This window comes from Pinus tabuliformis, chromosome 4_1, assembly GCF_031772625.1.
Source record: "Pinus tabuliformis cultivar Carrire ecotype Pingquan chromosome 4_1, CPIR1, whole genome shotgun sequence".
Lineage (NCBI taxonomy): Eukaryota > Viridiplantae > Streptophyta > Pinopsida > Pinales > Pinaceae > Pinus > Pinus tabuliformis.
Genome location: NC_142303.1, coordinates 231,472,665 through 231,491,184, shown reverse-complemented (window position 1 = coordinate 231,491,184; position 18,520 = coordinate 231,472,665).

Sequence of the window (18,520 nt, the reverse complement as noted above, 5' to 3'; positions counted from 1 at the left end):
AGCAATTACAAGAAGCCACCTTGAAACTGAAAATGAATTATTAAGGAGGTAGCTACAACAGAAGGAGACTCAGCTGGCATGCATGGCTAGCTTATCCATGGAGGCATTGCAATGTAGAACACCAACAAAATCCTATGACCTATATCTCAAGGACCAATGGTTACAATTGCAGATAAAGACTCTGGCACAAAGAGGCACAATGCCCTTCCAAGATTACAGGTAGTTTATGGATCTGTGTGACCAAAGCACATCAGAGGATAAGGCAAAAATGGCAGAATTCCACCTACATAACATGGCCCTCACAGACATGAATGTGTGGGACCCCAATGCCAGGCTAGGGGACGTGCAACTAATGGTCATGGCCTCGTGGATGAACCATGAAGAGTTGAGGGTGGCATAAATAAAAAGATTGATGATAAAAGAGCACAATGAGCCATTAATGATAAGAGTTGAGCCATCATATCCCATGGCACTCATTAGCACACACAACCTGCTTGCCAATAATCCTCAGATTTCCCCTAGATATCTAAGTGATCAGGCACAAGCCATTGCACACTTTGAGGATATGAAAAGGCTACTTGGGATGACTGTGTGCATGCATGCATGAGGAGATGGAACACCTTACCACACAGTCTATAGATCAGGGAATATCATTCCCCCATGAGACTGAAGGAGGCATTAAGAAGGGTGCCAATGTACAAGTGCTCCATGCAAAGGCTGAAGGTCAACTGGATTGGCCTCAAACTGAGTCCCCCGCTGTTGTTAGGCATGCTGGAAGGCAGAAGAGAAGAAGAAGAGGAGGAGCAGTGGGAAGAGATAGACAGGAAGGCAGGATTCTATGACAAAGAAGAGAAGACCACATTAGAAGCCTGGGATGCTAGGGAGGCCACCAGGGCCATAAAAGATGCGGAGATGGACTAAGTTGCTCAGAAGATGAGCAACACTTTCATTAGGGGGTGATGATGAGCCTCATAAATGGGTAATTATATGGGCTCATTTTACCTCCTAACCTAGTCAAACCAACCATTCTCTTAGATTATTACATGATTTTCTCATTATATTTATGCTTATAGAGTGAGTTGAGTTAGTTATTGTGCCATGTGGTCTAATGTGTATTTAATGCAGATTATTGGTGATTTTCGAAGTCAAAGTCAAGGATCCAATGGACAAATGGCAGCAATAACTCGAAGTGGACAAAGGAGAGGACTTATAGGAGGGAATCCCCCTCATTTATTACTCCTCACTTTGAATTCCCCTTCATTCAACTCGGAGTACAAGCAGTTGAATCATGCACTGGAAGGTAGCCGAGCAAGTGGAGGATGACTGATGATTATCTTGAGTTTTGGGAGCCCAGCCTCCTTGATTTTAAGGAAGCTGTTGGTAGCTTCATTTGTATAAGTAGAGAGGCCTAGTGCCTCACTAGGGTCGGATTTTTGTTGGATTTTTGCTTATGCAAACTCTGCTCAACTTTGAGCTCATTATTTTGTGACAGTTTCATGTAATCCTGCTATTGTTTTGAAAATAAAGATGGAATCCTTTTTGAGCTAGCATTGAGTTACCTCAAAGGGTTGAAGCTCTTGGGTTAGGGCCCAACCAAAGCAGCCAAGCTCTTCTTTACTTGTATTTGTATGCTTTGTTTCAGTTTGTAGATTAGTCGCTGTTAGATGTATTTCTTTTATGGTTAAGAATAGGTTTCTTTTGATGATTCAGTAGTTTGCTTCCATTTGTGATTTCTATAGCAAGTTAAACAGTGATCAAAAAAGATTCAAGAAGCTAGAAATAGTGCCTTGGCCTCTCTTCCTCCCTTTGGGACCATGATTTGAGGCAACAACCCTCTTCTTGCCCCAAAACACAGATTTTCCTCATTCATAGGACTTCTAGTGTTTGTAGCTTTTTATAAGGTTAATAGTCCAGTTTTGCGTCGCTTTAGATCTTTTTCATCATGCTTAATTCCTGATTTGCAATAGTCTTCTTTCATGCTTTCCTTTTCTACAGTATTTCTCGGAATTTCCTTTCATAGATCATAGTTTAGATATTTTTTATGCAAAACTCTGTTTTTTTCATTGCTTGCTTGATCTTATTGGTTGACTGTCAGTTTCTTTACAGTAGATCTCTTCTAGCAGTAGGTCAGCCTATCAACCATCACATCCTTCATCTGATCCATGCCCTACAGGTTGCCTGAACCTCACCTCAATTCTGCCTTAGTTTCCTGCATTTTTCCTAGAACTTCTTCCTCTCTCCTCGAGCAAATCCAACCATATTTCTCTCTCTTGGTGATTCATGGTAGACCATAGGCACCATAACACCTCATTCCAACCTTCATCCATATTTTTTACCCACTTTGACACTCTCCAAACAATGAAAACTACTCTTGGCCTCCTCTTGTAGGCCTCACGTAGAACATTATTTTTCCTCCTGTAGACTTCCTATGTCCTCCTGTAGATTTTCCTGTAGGCTTTATTTTGAAAGGCAGAGTGAGGGAAAATCCTCCAGAAGGCCGAGTGAGTTTACATGAAAGGTTTCTCTAATTTCCCGGGAGGTAACCAACATAGGTAGGATAATGTTAACAACTCATACAACGCATTTTCATTAATTTATATGTATTACAACAATTGAATGAGTTCAAGTGTTAAAAAAAGGTTAAATCAACATGTATTACAAGTCTTCAATATTAGTCTTACAACAAGTACAAAACATGTGTGAAAATGTGTTGGCCTGTTAGCAGGCTTCTGAATTAAGTGAAATTTCCGAGACAAATCGTTATGTGATACATCACTAACCCTATTTGTGGGGCACTAGAGCGACCACTTACTCCTCAAAGAAAAGATTACAGACTCTCAAGACTATGTGGGAGGAGAAGAGGTGAAAAAGTCCTTTGCATGTACAAATGAGGGGGTATTTATAGCCAAGGGTGAAATTGATACTTATGGTTGTTCGACTTCCCTCGTGATTGTTTGACTTCTATGACCTTTCGACTTCACATGACTCTTCATATGAAAAGTGGGTCTTTTGGAATTCCACATTACACTACATTGATTGATAGCATGGCCCACAGTAGAGATGTGGACGACTTGACTCATGATAATGCTCGACATGAAAGTGTTGGCACATTTGTGCTGCTCCTGGTGTGCATGTCGAGTTGTAGTGTTGCTGGGTGATGAAGGTCCTCATGGTGTGTCACAACTTCAATTCTGCATGGAAAGGTGTGCAGAGTCTTTGATGGTCGTTGGCTTCGCTTGATGCTACATTCCCACATTACTCCTTTCTTGTATGCTGGCATGCTTGACAGGTTTGTCTGTTCACAAAAAGTGTATGTTCATCCATCCATCCATGTGAGAACACATGCTTTCATGTTTGTACGTCCGTCCGTCCGTGAACACATCTTTGCATGATCGTCCGTTCACGAGCATATCTCTTTACATGCATCGTTTGTTCGTCCGTTGCCAAACATGTCCTTCTGCATGTACTCCCTTTGTTCATCCCATCCATCATCACGCCATGGTTGTTTGTGTACTTGTATCTACTATGACGCATGATGAGATGACATCAAATCCATAAACCTCCTAGTCTACCATGATGCATGATCATTTCAAATGCAGGTGACCAGGAGAAAAGACAAGATTGCAAGCTTCGAGCTGGGATGGAGGCTCTGGGCACTACTGGTGAAAGTTGTGTAGAAGTCACTCGGAGATGGTGACAAGCAATCCGGATTGACAGTGGCTATCTGCAGGGTCTATGTTGGCTTCATGGGGCCTGACCCAAGTTCAGAAATGTTTAGCCAAACAAATCTTGACACTACTGGCCCTTTCAGCAATAATCTGTGGAGCACGAACTGAAGTCTCACTCGAGGTAGTATGGGAGGGTGCTAGAACCAGGTTTCTGCACCCTAGGGATGTCTTGATGTGGTATAGGTTTTCACAGAGCGATCCTACGTTCTGCGTTGCTTCCGCGCAGCTGTCTTCTTGGGGAAACTACCTTAGTCAAGCGCAAACACAATTTACCCTTTTCGGTGCTTAATATTATTATAGATCTTTGGTTACTTATGAAGGTACAAAACTTTTAGTTACTATTTAGCATAAACAGACATGCGCGTAATCATAATTCAGGAACAGATGCATAAACTAGAATCAAAACAAATACACAATATTTTAGAATCAGCTTATCTTTATTAATGCCTTTATCAGGTTACAATTTACTTCCTACCCTACGCACGCAGCTGTGAACTCTACCAGGCCTCTGCGTACACAGCTGTAGAGCCTCTATCTTCTATTAGAACCCTTGACTCAGACTTCCCAATTCAGAGCGACTATCGCAATTAACAACCCATGCACTATAGATCTCCTTACTTCTTTTTCCAAAAAAAAACTATCTTCTACACCTAGAGCCTTGCTTTATTTATACATTCTCATGGTCCACGGACCATGGGTAGGCCGACTCATTTTCTATTATTTTACCTTATTTTCGAGTGGACTACCCTTTGACTTGACTTATTACAACTCGCACTCTGCGCATTTCACGGAGCTTTTACAATACAATACCCAAAACTGTGGGCTTTAAGCCCAAAAACCATTACGCAGGGGATCCACTGCCCAACAGGCCCCCAACACAATCATCATGACTCATCCCGAGTCACCTGGTTGGTGCAGTAATCTTTGCGCAAAGTTCATCTAGCAATCTCTATTCTTCACTGACGTCCACAGCGCATGCCTCCACTGTCTGCTGTATCAAATGCATGCTATGTTCTGATGCATCATTGTTAGTAGCATCCTCTTTCCTTTGTGCGTATGTGTCCTACATCTAGGTCAGCTTGCTCTCTATTGTGGCAGTGACCGTGAATGCTTCCTCAAGCCAAGGTTAGATGCGTGCTTTAAGCCCTGCTTCTTTCTGTCACGCAGTGTCCACTCGTTCCTTCAGATCTTGGGCCTCCCTTATCTTGGCCAAGTGCTGGGTGAGGGTGACCATCTGCACAGTTCCCCGAACATCGTCATAAGCCTGTTGCAATTCCCGTGCTTTTGTTTCTAGCTGTTGTAGCATTGGGTCCTCCTAGAGTGAAGTGATCATTAAGAGGGACTAGTCCAACAAGCTAGTGCAGTCTTGTATAGCATGCTCTATCTCTTTTAACCCTGATTGAATGCCTTGGCGGCGCTGCTCTCTAACTTCCAGGTTTATAGAGGACTACACCTGCAATCACAGCTCTGCGATCTGCAAGTTCAGTTCCAACTGCACCTTCGCATCCTCCTCATGGGTTCTACGAACTCCAGCTGCCAATTAACGAATCTTTTCTACTATGGGGAGCTCTGCTGGTACGGCCAACTCCGCAATACTACTACAGGCTTCCTCTACTACCTGTTCTACTCCCTATTTTTGGGCAACCATGCTGTCGCACTGCAGGCTGAGCTGTTCTAGTTTTGCATTTTGTGCACTCAAGATTTGGAGAGTGCGGCCCTCCCTGGCACAAATCTCAGCAGTTACCCCTTCCTGCAGCTGGTGGAGGATTTCGCTGGGAAGGGCGGCCAAATTCAAATCCTAGCCCCTTATGTCCCCTTCAAATGCTGTTGCGACAGCTCCTTTTGGCAACACCAAAGTGTGCGTTGTGCTTGCGCGCAACATCTATTCAGTCTCGGATATTCCTTCCACAAGGTGTGGTGTCATCATTCCTGGGGTTTGCACCTGTAATTCCTGCAACTGTGCTCTGAGCACCCCCAACACAGTTGTTTGCTCCATCATCAATTCTGCCAGGGCATCCTTATCAATAAGGGTTCCTCCAGCGGACTCTGTTACCTTTGTCCTTTTTTGCGCGGAAGGTTGCTCCTAGACGCACGGCCTCTTGAGTTGAATCACATTTGTTGTAAGGTTCGTGCATTCCTGTGTCTCCACCTCCCCCTATATATTCTGCTCCATGGACATTTCTTGGCCTTCCTTGATCTCTTCAGTGGCCGCAGTTGTGGTCTGCGTCATTTGCTCTAGCGTGGCTGCCTCAGCCATCGTCTGCAACATGGCCGCTTCCTGTTCTTGATGCTTTTTTCTGCTAGCTTCACGAGGCGCAACTTGGTCTCCTTCCTCTATTGCGCCACAATTTTTTCCAATTCTGCCAGGTCCGAGGTGCGCCACTCCTGAGACGATGACACCATTACTTCGAAGATTGCATAATCTATGGCAATAAACGACATCTTTTTCCATTCTCGGGCTGGATCCTTGCGCGCCCGGATATACAAGTTATGCATATCTGCCTTGAATTCCACCACACTCTGTAAAGTGTTATATACTGTTGGGGATAGGCGCAGCCTACAGTTGATCCATGTTCGTAAACTCGCCTCTACAAATGTCCAAAATACCTTTATCTTTTGGATCCTTGCCGCGTTTGTGGTCGCCCAGAGTGAGGTATACCTCATGACCTTAGCTATTTGCTGTTCCATGGTGGGAAACTGGCTGTCTGCTGGCAACTCCCTAGAAATCAATAGGAGGAATAAGAGCACCCACGCGTAGTGGAAGGTCTTACACTGGTCCTATGCTTCCCTGCAGTTCGTCAAAAATTCATCCCACAGAAACTGCACCCAATTGAACTGGACCCCTTCTGCACATTGCTCTGCCAACACAATTATAGATGTCGGTACTTCGTCTGCATGGCATTTCCTCATGATCTTGCTAGCCAACAACTGGGTGGCAATGCGCACCCCTCAATCTTTGATACTCATAATTACATAACCTCGCTTCCTTTTCTCTAGCTTATATTTAGCCTTCATAGCTTCTGCAAGGCCCAAGTCACTACTCTTTCCGGCTATGTCTGCGGGATTGCTTCCTTTAATCGGCAGCCGTGAGATTCAGTGAATTAAGTAAGCCATGATGGGAATCGACTCTTCCAGCCACAGATACTCATCGTGTACCAAACACAGTAGCTTCCGAATGACAAAGATAGTGATAGGTGCGTAGTGGTAGTGGGGTATCCACCACAGATATAGTAATCCTGCCTTCTCCACACCTCACAACCATTTCTACTATTGTAGTTTGTTTGCGGCCAATTGTGGGAATTTCTCACTATCGGCCAGGTCCCAGTCTTCAAATTTTATATTCAATACCCGTCCCAGGGGCGGTCCGTCAAACCTGATATCATCCGGAAGAATCGGGGTTTGGAGCGCGCTCTTCGAGGCCTCTAGGTCCTTTGGTATCTTCATTGTCCTTTCCATGGAGAAATGTGGGAGGGTAACTCTATCACTGAAGGTTCTTGGGAGATATTTTCCTCCTCATCATCCTATGCCTCTATTTGAGCTATTAAGTCTTGTAGATCTTCCTCCTCCTCTTCTATCTCAATAGTGACAGCTTTACCCTTTTCGGCCAACGAGATTTTACTAACTCTTGGGTGCTGCGGTGATACCCAGATGGGCCCCATCGGCTATTTTTTCTTCTGTGGTCGTGGTGTGCGTGGGGACTTTGGGACCTCTGGTGCACCTGTTGCCTCTCCGGGCTCCTCCTGGGTCACCCGGGGTTCTTGGCTACCTTCCATAATTCGTACTCTGGTTCTTGACATTGTGTTTATACTAGACTTAGTTAGTCATGCAGTTACGGGTGGCAAGGTAGCTTGGGACTCACTACTCTGTTCTACCTCAATTCTTAACAACCCTAGAGCTGCTTGAGAACTATCCCATGGAATTTTATAGTAACAGTTGGATTTGAATCCAGTCCTTCCCTCCATTTCTGAGTCCTTAGTACTCACTTGGCGGCAGATCTCCCTGAATCTAGCTCATAATGCATGTCTTAAAGGTCTGCCACCCACTCCTTTCCGCATTAAATTAGCCTTCTTGTCATGAACATTGTCATCAATGGTCATCCCTGAGCTTCTGCACGTGGCAACGCATCCCCTTAAGCACAACTACGAACCTTGTGCCAGACGGGCTTTTTGTGGACCCCCCTTTCCGTGCACATTTCCTGTAGCCTTGTTTGTAGTCCTGCGCCTTCTTTCAATTGCCTAGAGCGCTGAGACTGTGCCTTCTACAAATAGTCAGGTGGTCGCACCCTTGGTGCGAGGCTTCACTTTTCCTACTAGCTCGGGCTACTGGCACCTTCCACATGCCTTCGCGTCACGTCCCCCTTTGTCTGGTACCTCCCCTTTGTTAGTAAGGTGTGGTTGCAGCCATAATAGTAGGGTCGCAATTTCTTCGAACACCGTAGTAGTGTTGGCTGGCCTTGGTCCCTTCATACTCATTTTTTCGCAGCCCGCTTGCGCGACTTCGTTTTCCAGTTTGCAAATTTCTTCATCCAATGTCATACTTCTCTTCCTCAGCCATGCCCATTCATCATCGAGTTCCCAAAGTTTCATGCTTCCGTGCCGAAGCTTTTCTTGTAGCTGTCGAATTCTTTTAACCAAGTCCCCACATCCTGTTCCTACTGCGGGAGCCGTAGCCTAAGGATGCTTCTCTGCCTTCTTGATTTCCTCTCATCTTGTCATCGTTGAAGTCATTTTCGCACTTCAGTTTGTGCTTATGGTCCTATTTGCCCATCGAACCACTGGGGTGTGCAAGTCCCCATCTAATTGTCCCACCGGGTAAACTGTCTTCACGATCCCGCATGGCCTTGCGACTGCACATTGCTCTTTCTACTGCCACATAGGGTCTTGATTTTTGAACCTTAGCTAGGGTTGTGCCTGCCCAGCATGCAATTGTACCCATCGACATAGGTGGGCGTGCAAACTGCTTTGCCCTAGTTGCCCAACCCACGTTTGACACTAGGAATTTTGAAACCGCCAGTGCGTCCTTCTTTTGCATCCACACTAGCTCCCAATATTCTGTTGGTGCTTCTGCCACCCTTGTGCAGGCGCCATGTACAATGCCAAATCCATCGTGTCGCACTGTTGTTGTTTTGGTCCTGACCTTCCAATCTCGTTTAAGAGTTCATCCCCTCCTTTGTCCCCATCATATGTTGGTAATTCCCTAGCTTCAGTCATTACGTACCGTAGTGATCTAATCATCCTGTTGCAATTTAGCGTAGATACCTCATGCAACCAGTTCTGCCAATGTTCTATTTCTTCATCAGAATCCGAAGTACAGGAGCTGTCGCGCTCCCATGATATTCTTCCATCTTCAGTCAGGTTTACCCGATCCTAATCTTGCGCTGTTATCTAGTAAATGCAGTCCAACTCATCGTCACTGTCATCTTTGCGCATAGGTTTAGTGTAGCATACTCCTTCAGCTAGATCCAGCGGAATGACAATGCGTAGAGACTTTTTCTCAAAAATCATTTTTTTCTTCTTTAGTTTGATGACTCCATTCATATCCATAGCCCAATCTATCCCTCATAATGTGGGGTAAGGGTTACTGTCATCCACAATCTCTATTACCTCGAAGTCTGTCTATGTGCTCGCACCGTCAATATCCACAGTTACCCCTTGCAGTCTTCCCATGGGCACAATCTTTTTTCTGATTTTCCATTTGTAATTGAATAGAATACCACCGTAACATAGGCTGACCCATCCGCTCCCAAGTTTGTTTTGGTAACACGATCATGTCTGAACCCAAGTCGAGAACTACCTGATCCATTTCATGTTCGCTAATTTTCATTGTCAGTCGCATTTCCCTCCTAGTACACAAAGTATGCTTCCCCATCTTTCGAACTACGCGCGGTTCCCCTGATCCTGCACACCTAGTGATCAGCTCTTGGAGTCCTTTAACTTCCTTATTGTCTTGTAGCAGCTTCGTGCATGTCTCTAAAAAGGTAGTAAGCATTAATGGATCCATTCTCAGTTCTGGTTGATCCTTACCACCTGAAGTAGAGACCTCTGCAAAGCTCTTTGTAGCTTCCATAACTGTTTCCTTCCCGCGTTCCGAGTCAAGTTCAGATTCCTTCGTAGGGGCCTTGTAGACCCATGTATTGTCCTCGGGTTGCTTTTCCTTATCCTCCCCTATAGTTGCGCCACTTCTAAGCACCATATTCACATTGGGGTCTCCTTCATGTGGTTCCAACCTCATCATTTGGATATTTTGAGTTGGAGCAGGTTGTAGTACCCCTTTCTCGCACATCTGTGTGATCAACGTTGGGCAATCTACCACTTCATGATCAAACTAATAGCAATATGGGCAACATATTCTAGTCAGATTCGTATAGTTGCGCACGTAGTGCTTGGGTCCTCCATAGTTGTAGCAAACTAACTATTCATGCCCTCGTCCTGGTCCCATCCCTCCTCACCCTCGACCTCGTCCTTGAAATCCCCCCCGCGTGATTGCTGCAGCTGGATCGAGGCCTCGCATTTCCGTCTGCATTCAATAAGCTAGGGTCCTATCCATAATTAGTTCATAGCTCCGGCATGTCCACTCGTCGTGACCTACTGATCTACAGAAATTACAGTACAGTTGTTGCGGAGTCTGGGTATATTTCTGCAACAGGTGACAGATGTCTGTTACGTGCTTTCCACCCACCTAAAAAATCGCGCACCAAAGAGTGGAAGATGCACTCAGTCCTACCTGCGCCTCCGGTCTCAACGACATCGGTCCCCCTCCTACAAAATAGTTCGTGAATATAGGATAGTGATCCTTATCGTGACCCTAGCCTTTACATTTTATACACCACACTTCTTCGCGTGCCTCTTGCCTTTACATTTTATACACCACACTTCTTCGTGTGCCTCTGGCCGAGGTGCCCTATCTTGCTTCAAACTCTGCATCTCTAAGCATAGGTTTTGTAATTGCATGTTGATTTGTTGGAATCCCAACCCCGGATCCTATAGCGGTGTTTCTTGCAACCTCATTGCCATTTCCAATGCCTCTGCCTAGGTTGAGAGCTTCTGTTCTGACATTGTCATCCTCAGGTGCAGCATCAAAGACGCCACAAACCACACATGATGCTGCGCATCCTTCAGTGTCATATTAGCCTCGCGGATCGTACTTTTCAGCCTTTGATCTAGATCCCAGGGGGTTTCTCCTGGAAGCATCACGATCTCCTTGAATCCTATAATCGACTGCATCTTTGATTTCAGTCAACTAAACTCTTTGTTTAATGCAATATGAATTTCTCCTATTCCGGCATTCGGCTAATCATTTGAATTCTTGATATACCAAGGCAGTGCGTGAACCTACAACGCACTTACCAAGGTGGCCTTCTTGATGTGATCATCTGTAACCCCGTGTGCTTCCCACACTGCTCTTACTACGAACCAAAACTAATCGAGATCTTCATTTCATACTCCTCTGAATACAGGCAACTTGATCGTGCTCGCCATGCTAAACTTTTGATTTGGTGGAGGCAGAGTGGGCAAAGTTGGAGGTGAAGAAGGTGATCGGAGTGGTGGCGTTAGCAGAGATGATAACTGCGGAATGCGTTGCCCGATCAAACTAACCGCACTCCTTGGAGAAACCCAAGTGCGCTCTTCCCCACTTGCTCGCAATGGTGAAATTAAAGGACTGTTTCCTAATCTTTCGATCCCTTTGAAGATCTTTCCACTTCGCGTTGTTCCACTCATTAAAGTATGCGCATCACCCATTTTTCACATAACAACATCTTAATCTAGGTATTCAAATACTTGACGTACTTACCTTGTGGTCCTTTGAGAAAGCATCTTTCGGCTTCGTTGTAGCTGACAGTCATGTCTATTGCAAATTCAGTGATAAATCCTCCTATTATCCAATCCAACCAATGATCTACGACCCGCGCGATCTTATCTTCAGATGCCTCTAGCCTGCGCACTAGCTCGAGAGTCCACACTATCGACTGATCAAGCTTGCACCTCCCCTGGTTATCTTCTAGCCTCGCGATCCAAGCGTATAGTTCCGAAGAGAATGTCGCGAAGAAGACCTCGTGGATTTCTGTATATATGAAGTGATCCAACCACCTTCTCTCGGATATCTACGGATTTTTTTTTCCTATATCACGAACTCATGTAGCTTCTAATCCAACCAATATTCAAGATCTTTCTTTATAGGGTTCCAACATCCCAACATCAGATATCCCTTAGGCAGATCCCGATCCTGGTAACAAAACCATTTGTTGGCTTAATGGGGCCTGACCCATGTTCAGAAATGTTTAGCCAAGCAAATCCTGACACTACCAGCCCTTTCGGCAATAGTCTGCAGAGCGCAGACTAAAGTCTCACCCTAGGTAGTATGGGAGGGTGTTGGAACCAGGTTTCCGCACCCTAAGGATGCCTTGATGTGGTCTAGGCTTTCGCAGAGCAATCCTATATGTTGCGTTGCTTCCGTGTAGCTATCCTCTCGAGGAAACTACCTTAGTCAAGCGCGAATACAATTTACCATTTTCTGTGCTTAATATTATTATAGATCTTTGGTTACTTATGAAGGTACAACACTTTTAGTTACTATTTATCATAAACAAACATGCACATAATCATAAGTTAGGAACATATTCATAAACCAGAATCAAAACAGATACATGATATTTCATAATCAACTTATCTTTATTAATGCCTTTATCTGGTTACAATTTACTTCCTGTCCTGCACACATAGCTGCAGGGGTCCGCGCACACAGCTGCAGACTCTACCAGGCCTCTGTGCACACAGCTGTGGAGCCTCTATCTCATATTACAACCCTTGACTCAGACTTCTCGACTCAGGGCGACTATCGCAATTAAAAACTATCTTCTACACCTAGAGCCTTGCTTTATTTACACATTCTCATGGTCTGTGGAGCATGGACAGGCCGGCTCATTTTCTGTTATTTTACCTTATTTTCGGGCAGACTACCCTTTGACTTGACTTATTACAACTCGTGCTCTACGCATTTCGTGGAGCTTTTACCATACAATACCCAAAACTGTGGGATTTAAGCCCAAAAACCCTTATGCAGTAGTGTCGAGATTTGTTGGCTTAATGGGGCCTGATCCAGGTTCAGAAATGTTTAGCCAAACAAATCTCAACACTACTGGCCCTTTTGGAAATAGTCCGCTGAGCGCGAACTGAAGTCTCACCCTAGGGATGTCTTGATGTGGTCTAGGTTTTCACGAAGTGATCCTATGCGCTGTGTTGCTTCTGCGTAGCTGTCTTCTCTGGGCAACTACCTTAGTCAAGTGCGAATACAATTTACCCTTTTCTATGCTTAATATTATTATAGATCTTTGGTTACTTACGAAGGTACAACACTTTTAGTTACTATTTAGCATAAACAGACATGCGTGTAATCATAAGTTAGGAACAGATGCATAAACCAGAATAAAAACAGATACACGATATTTCAGAATCAACCTATCTTTATTAATGTCTTTATCTAGTTACAATTTACTTCCTGCCCTGTGCACACAGCTACAGGGGTTCGCACACACAGTTGCAGACTCTACCAGGCCTCTGTGCACACAGTTTTGGAGCCTCTATCTCCTATTACAACCCTTGACTCAAACTTCCTGACTCAGAGTGACTATCGCAATTAACAACCCATGCACTATAGATCTCCTTACTTCTTTTTACCAAAAAAAAAACTATCTTCTACACCTAGAGCCTTGCTTTATTTTCACATTCTTATGGTCCACGAAGCATGGACAGGCCAACTCATTTTCTGTTATTTTACCTTATTTCCGCGCAGACTACCCTTTGACTTGACTAATTACAACTCGCGCTCCATGCATTTCATGGAGCTTTTACCATACAATACCCAAAACTGTGGGCTTTAAGCCCAAAAACCCTTATGCGGGGGATCCACTGCCCAAAAATCTGCCTTAGCTGGAGGAAAAAACTACAAAATTTATGGGAGGAGAAGTCCAGACTGTGGGAAGGTTGGGTGGACAAAATCTGCACAATTTTTGGAAGGAGCGGGCAGCGGGAGCCTAGCAGCCAAAATGCGCAATTCCTGGAGGGAAGTGGTAGCTGGCTGCTGGGACATTGGTAGCCAAAACATCACAATTCCTGGAGGGAAATGACAGTCCACTACTAAAGCTTCGCAGCAAAAACTGTGTAATTCCTGGAGGGAACTGGCAATTAGTTGCTAGGAGTTGCTGGCAGGAAAAACTACGCTGACACTGGGAGGCTAGCCTGCTGATCACCTCTGCGTAGTTTCTGAGCTGAGCAGACTACTTGGTAGCATAGGGCTTGCCCATGAAATCTGCATAGTTTTCTGGGTGAGCAGCTGGTCAACTGACATGTGGGCTGGCTGGAACAACAACGCAATTTTCTGAGGGAGATAGGGACTGGAACTGGGTGTCTTTCTGGCCTGTCTGCATAATTTTCTTAGTCATCAGAGTGGGAAAGGTCTACAGCCTCTGTGCAATTTTTGAGGGGATTCAGCCCTGGGGTGACTGTTAGGTCAAACTCTCCTGCTGACCAGCAGGAAGGTTGATTGATCAGCTTGCGGGAAGCGCAACCTAAAATGGCTTACTTGGTGCTTCTACGTTGTTCTAGGTGATAGTCGGTTGAGTCAATGGCAGGGTGAAGGTCCAACTGTCAGATGGTGATTTGATCGTCAGAGCTTCAGCAAAATGACTAAGTGTGTGAGCGAGTGAAAAGGTGCATACGTGAACTTGCAAACACACACTTACATGACTTGACGATGAGACGACTCAAACCATCCAGACACACATGTTCAACATGACTGACAAACAGTGTGAGTGACAAACGCGAAGCTTATGATTGATTGTTGGACAACTGCGACGATGCTTGCGCGACAATGTATATGACTTTGTGTGTGAGCACGACAGATGTTTTCATAGTGAACACAACATGTACACACGAAACGAAGACCCTGTGTGTGACCAGAACATGGTCGCAAGCATGACATTTCTATCAACATGCAAAAGTTGTATGTTGAATGATTAAGCAACGTGGGTGCGAATACTCACACGAGCTCACGGGGTGAACCCGAGTGTGTGCAAACATCAAGTTAAACTCTCAAAGGAGGCTCTGAAATTGGATGCAAGCTAAAATTTTAGAGGGTGTTGGAGCCACTACAACACATTTATATATGCTTCCATTTTGTCAAATCTTCATAGTCTTTTACTTTAATTTAGCTATATATAAACGAAGTGGTAGGTACCTACTACTATGTACGTTGTTAGTAATTTCTAAGTACAAATTATAGATGTTGAATTGCTTTATTTTAAAGAATTTAATAGTAATAATTGTGTTTTCTACTGATTTATTTAAGCAATTTAATGTTTTTTCCATATCTCATTGGTTTGTGGTATATGTGGTTTAAGCATAATCTTTTATTGGTAAGTTTTTAATGTGTGTGTGTGTGTGTGTATACACATAGGAAAGTAAATGTCTTTGAAAAATAGTAAAAACCAATGTTTTTGAAATGTAGTCTAAACCCAAACCCAAGATGTTTTCAAAAATATTATTGATTTGTGATGTTTTCAAAACTATTATTGGTTTGTGATGTTTTTAAAAATATTATTGCTTTGTGGTATAAGTGGTGTATGCATAACTTTTTGTTGGTAATTTTTTCAATTCTATTTATAATTAAAAACTTTCTTATGTGAAAATGATTTTCCTCATAAAAAGATGGCTCAAACCAACACAAGCATGGGGTATTCATAACAATAGTTATTTATTTTTCTCAATCTATATTAACATTGTGTGAGCCTACTTATTATTTCCAATGAATTATCAAACACTATGATGAAGTTAGTCATGGGTAACAATTTGTGTAATCAATCAGTTTTTATAAATAATAATTTGATTGCATTGTGTTGGAAATATAGATCACTAGAGAGAGGGGATGAATCAGTAGTTATAGAACATATAGAAATTTCACACCTTTTTATGAATCACTAAAAAATCATACACATCACAACATTAGTAGCTAAATGCAACATAAAATCAAAACGTAAGAGATGTGTAAAACATCAAGACAAACATGCAAAGAAGAAACAAGTATTTTTAGTGGAAACCTCGAAGGGACAAAAACCACTTGTTGTTGTTGTGTTGCTTCTCGTTCTCTTATTATTATCAATAAAATCAATTACATCTTTCAATTGGACGCCACCACCTAAGATCCACTACCATTTTAAATAGTATTGTTGACCACCACTAGCTAGGAAGTCTCTACTCACACGATTTTGTAGGCCGCAACCTACTGGAAGCCTCCACTCCCAATAATCGTTGCCCAACCACCACTAAATGGAGAGAGAAATCACAATATACAGTCTTTCTTGCCACCAAGAATAAGGGGTGCCACCCCTATCTTGTTCAGTCACTACTGAATAGAGCCCAAAATCTCCTCAAACTCTTAGAGCCACACTTTCATTCATTTTCAAACTAGATTCCAATGAGAACTGCACAACTCAACAACAACAAAACAATCCTCTACAAAAATGATAAAAAAAATCAACACAAACACTATATACAATAATCTGATAAACACGTCATCACAACAAAATACTCTAAATAGATCTTCAATAATCCCTTTCTCCATCTCCTTGCTTTCTACTCAAAATGCTAGTTGAAACACACTTCTGCTACCTTCTGCAACTTTTGCAAAGAACTTCAAATTTTTTGCATAATGTCCCTCATAGCTCCCACACTATTCTCTTCTCTAACTCTCACTCAACCAATAATGCAACCAACCAAAACTCCTCAAAGCAATATCCAATATATATTTATCTAGAATGATTAAAATAATAATTACAATAAGAGTAATGGAGAGTTAATCATCTTTATTCGCATGCTCTATATTCATTTGACATTTTGATATTTCTCCTGCTTGATGTGATCCTCCATGATCTTCATTGAAGGAGAGATAATATCAACTTTAACCATCTTCTAGAAGATTTCCTCGGAATTTTGGACCAATTACCAAGTACAAAAACCAAAGTATATGCTCCTAGAATTGACTAAGTGCATACAAAATATGTGAAATTCACTATAGAAGGGGTAATGCAAGTTGTGCATTCAGAAAGTGAGTTACTAAAGTAGGTTTCTCCACTCTAACCCACATTATAATGCAGGTTTCTCCACTATGACCTGAGTTACCCTATTTTCATCCCAAAACTCATTCAAACTGCTTCCAACTTCTAACACACCTTCTTCAACACCTGTAGTTCTTGTCTAAGCCTTGAAAAGTCTCAATAATGCTTCAAAAATATTTGTACACATCAATAAAACTTCCTCACCCAATCGCTTGTGTCACCTCATGTAAGTTCCTTCTTTATTCCATCCACACAACTTTTGGACTTCCAAAATCAATCCACCTTCCAAAATTCCTCTACAAGAAGCTCTAGAACATGTAGAATGTCTATCAAAACCTGTCCAAGAACTTGTCTAATAATAAAGACATCAACATAAGATTCCACCTTTCTAGGTACCTCTGCATACTTCTACAACTCTACTATCAATCACCAAGAGTATGATACAATCCAGGTAGAAATCATCACAAGAAAAATAGTGCTAAGTTCCTATTGAAATCAATGCCTACATGCTCCCCCTTTGGCATTGATGTCAACCTCATACTGATCTCCATAACCTGATGTGACCTCTGAAGCTGATCTCCATATTATCTCCACACATTCCATTCTCTCTCCCCAATTGAAATCAATGGAAAAAGGCAATACTAGCATTGAAGAATAATTCCAACAATGTCAGGTTTGAGAGAAGTCCTCCCACTAAAATGCTCAACACTATGATGAAAACAAGGTTGATACAAACTGATGAAACAAGGATGTCTCTCCTGCAAGATAAGGATGTAAACCAATGAACTCAACTACCAAGCATATATGTAGCCAATACCATACATCCTCTCATGTTAACCAAGATCCCCCTAAGCATGTAATGGAGCTGCAATCATACTCTCTTTGCTATTGTAGAAACACTTCCGCTTCTCTAGAAATAAGCCTCCTTGACATGTGCAAGTTGAGAATACTCCTCATGGATTAAGACTCCAAATGGATTTGATCAATGATATAGAATACAAATACAATGTTTTATGAAGAAAATAAAAGGTTGTGATAAGTACATAAGATTGATATATGACTCCTCGATAACCCTACCTATTGCCAACTAATGAATCTATGCACCCAAATTTACATCATTCACCAAATACAATATGGTTATATCAATGATATACAAGAAAAATCATGACTTTGAAGGCCAATATCCCATACAGAGCTGAAATTGACAACTTTTACAATAGATGCTTGACACCATGGGTCCCTTCATGACCAATTCACCAAAGGATGAGACAATAATGATACATGAATTTTACAAATGCACATAAGCGTGCTCTCCTATATGCATGCTCAATAAAATGATATAACATAAGTGCACGACATCAATGAGCAACAATATATGCTCTATGTTGTTGTAGCTGCTAGACTCAATACCTCTATCATAAACAAAAATCTTGCCAGTAACATGTGTGTAGCTCACATCAACACCAAATATGAATTGTAAGGTCCCTATAATACTAGTATATTCCCTTTATTATTATTGTTAGTGTATCCCCCTATTGTTATTGTTGTGCCTATGTATCCCCCATGTTGTTATAATTGTGATCCATAGAAGCCCCCTATTGTTATTGTTGTGCCCTTACATTATTATTAATATGTGGGCTCTAATTATATTGTGACACCTTAGACCCCTATATATTCCAAGGAG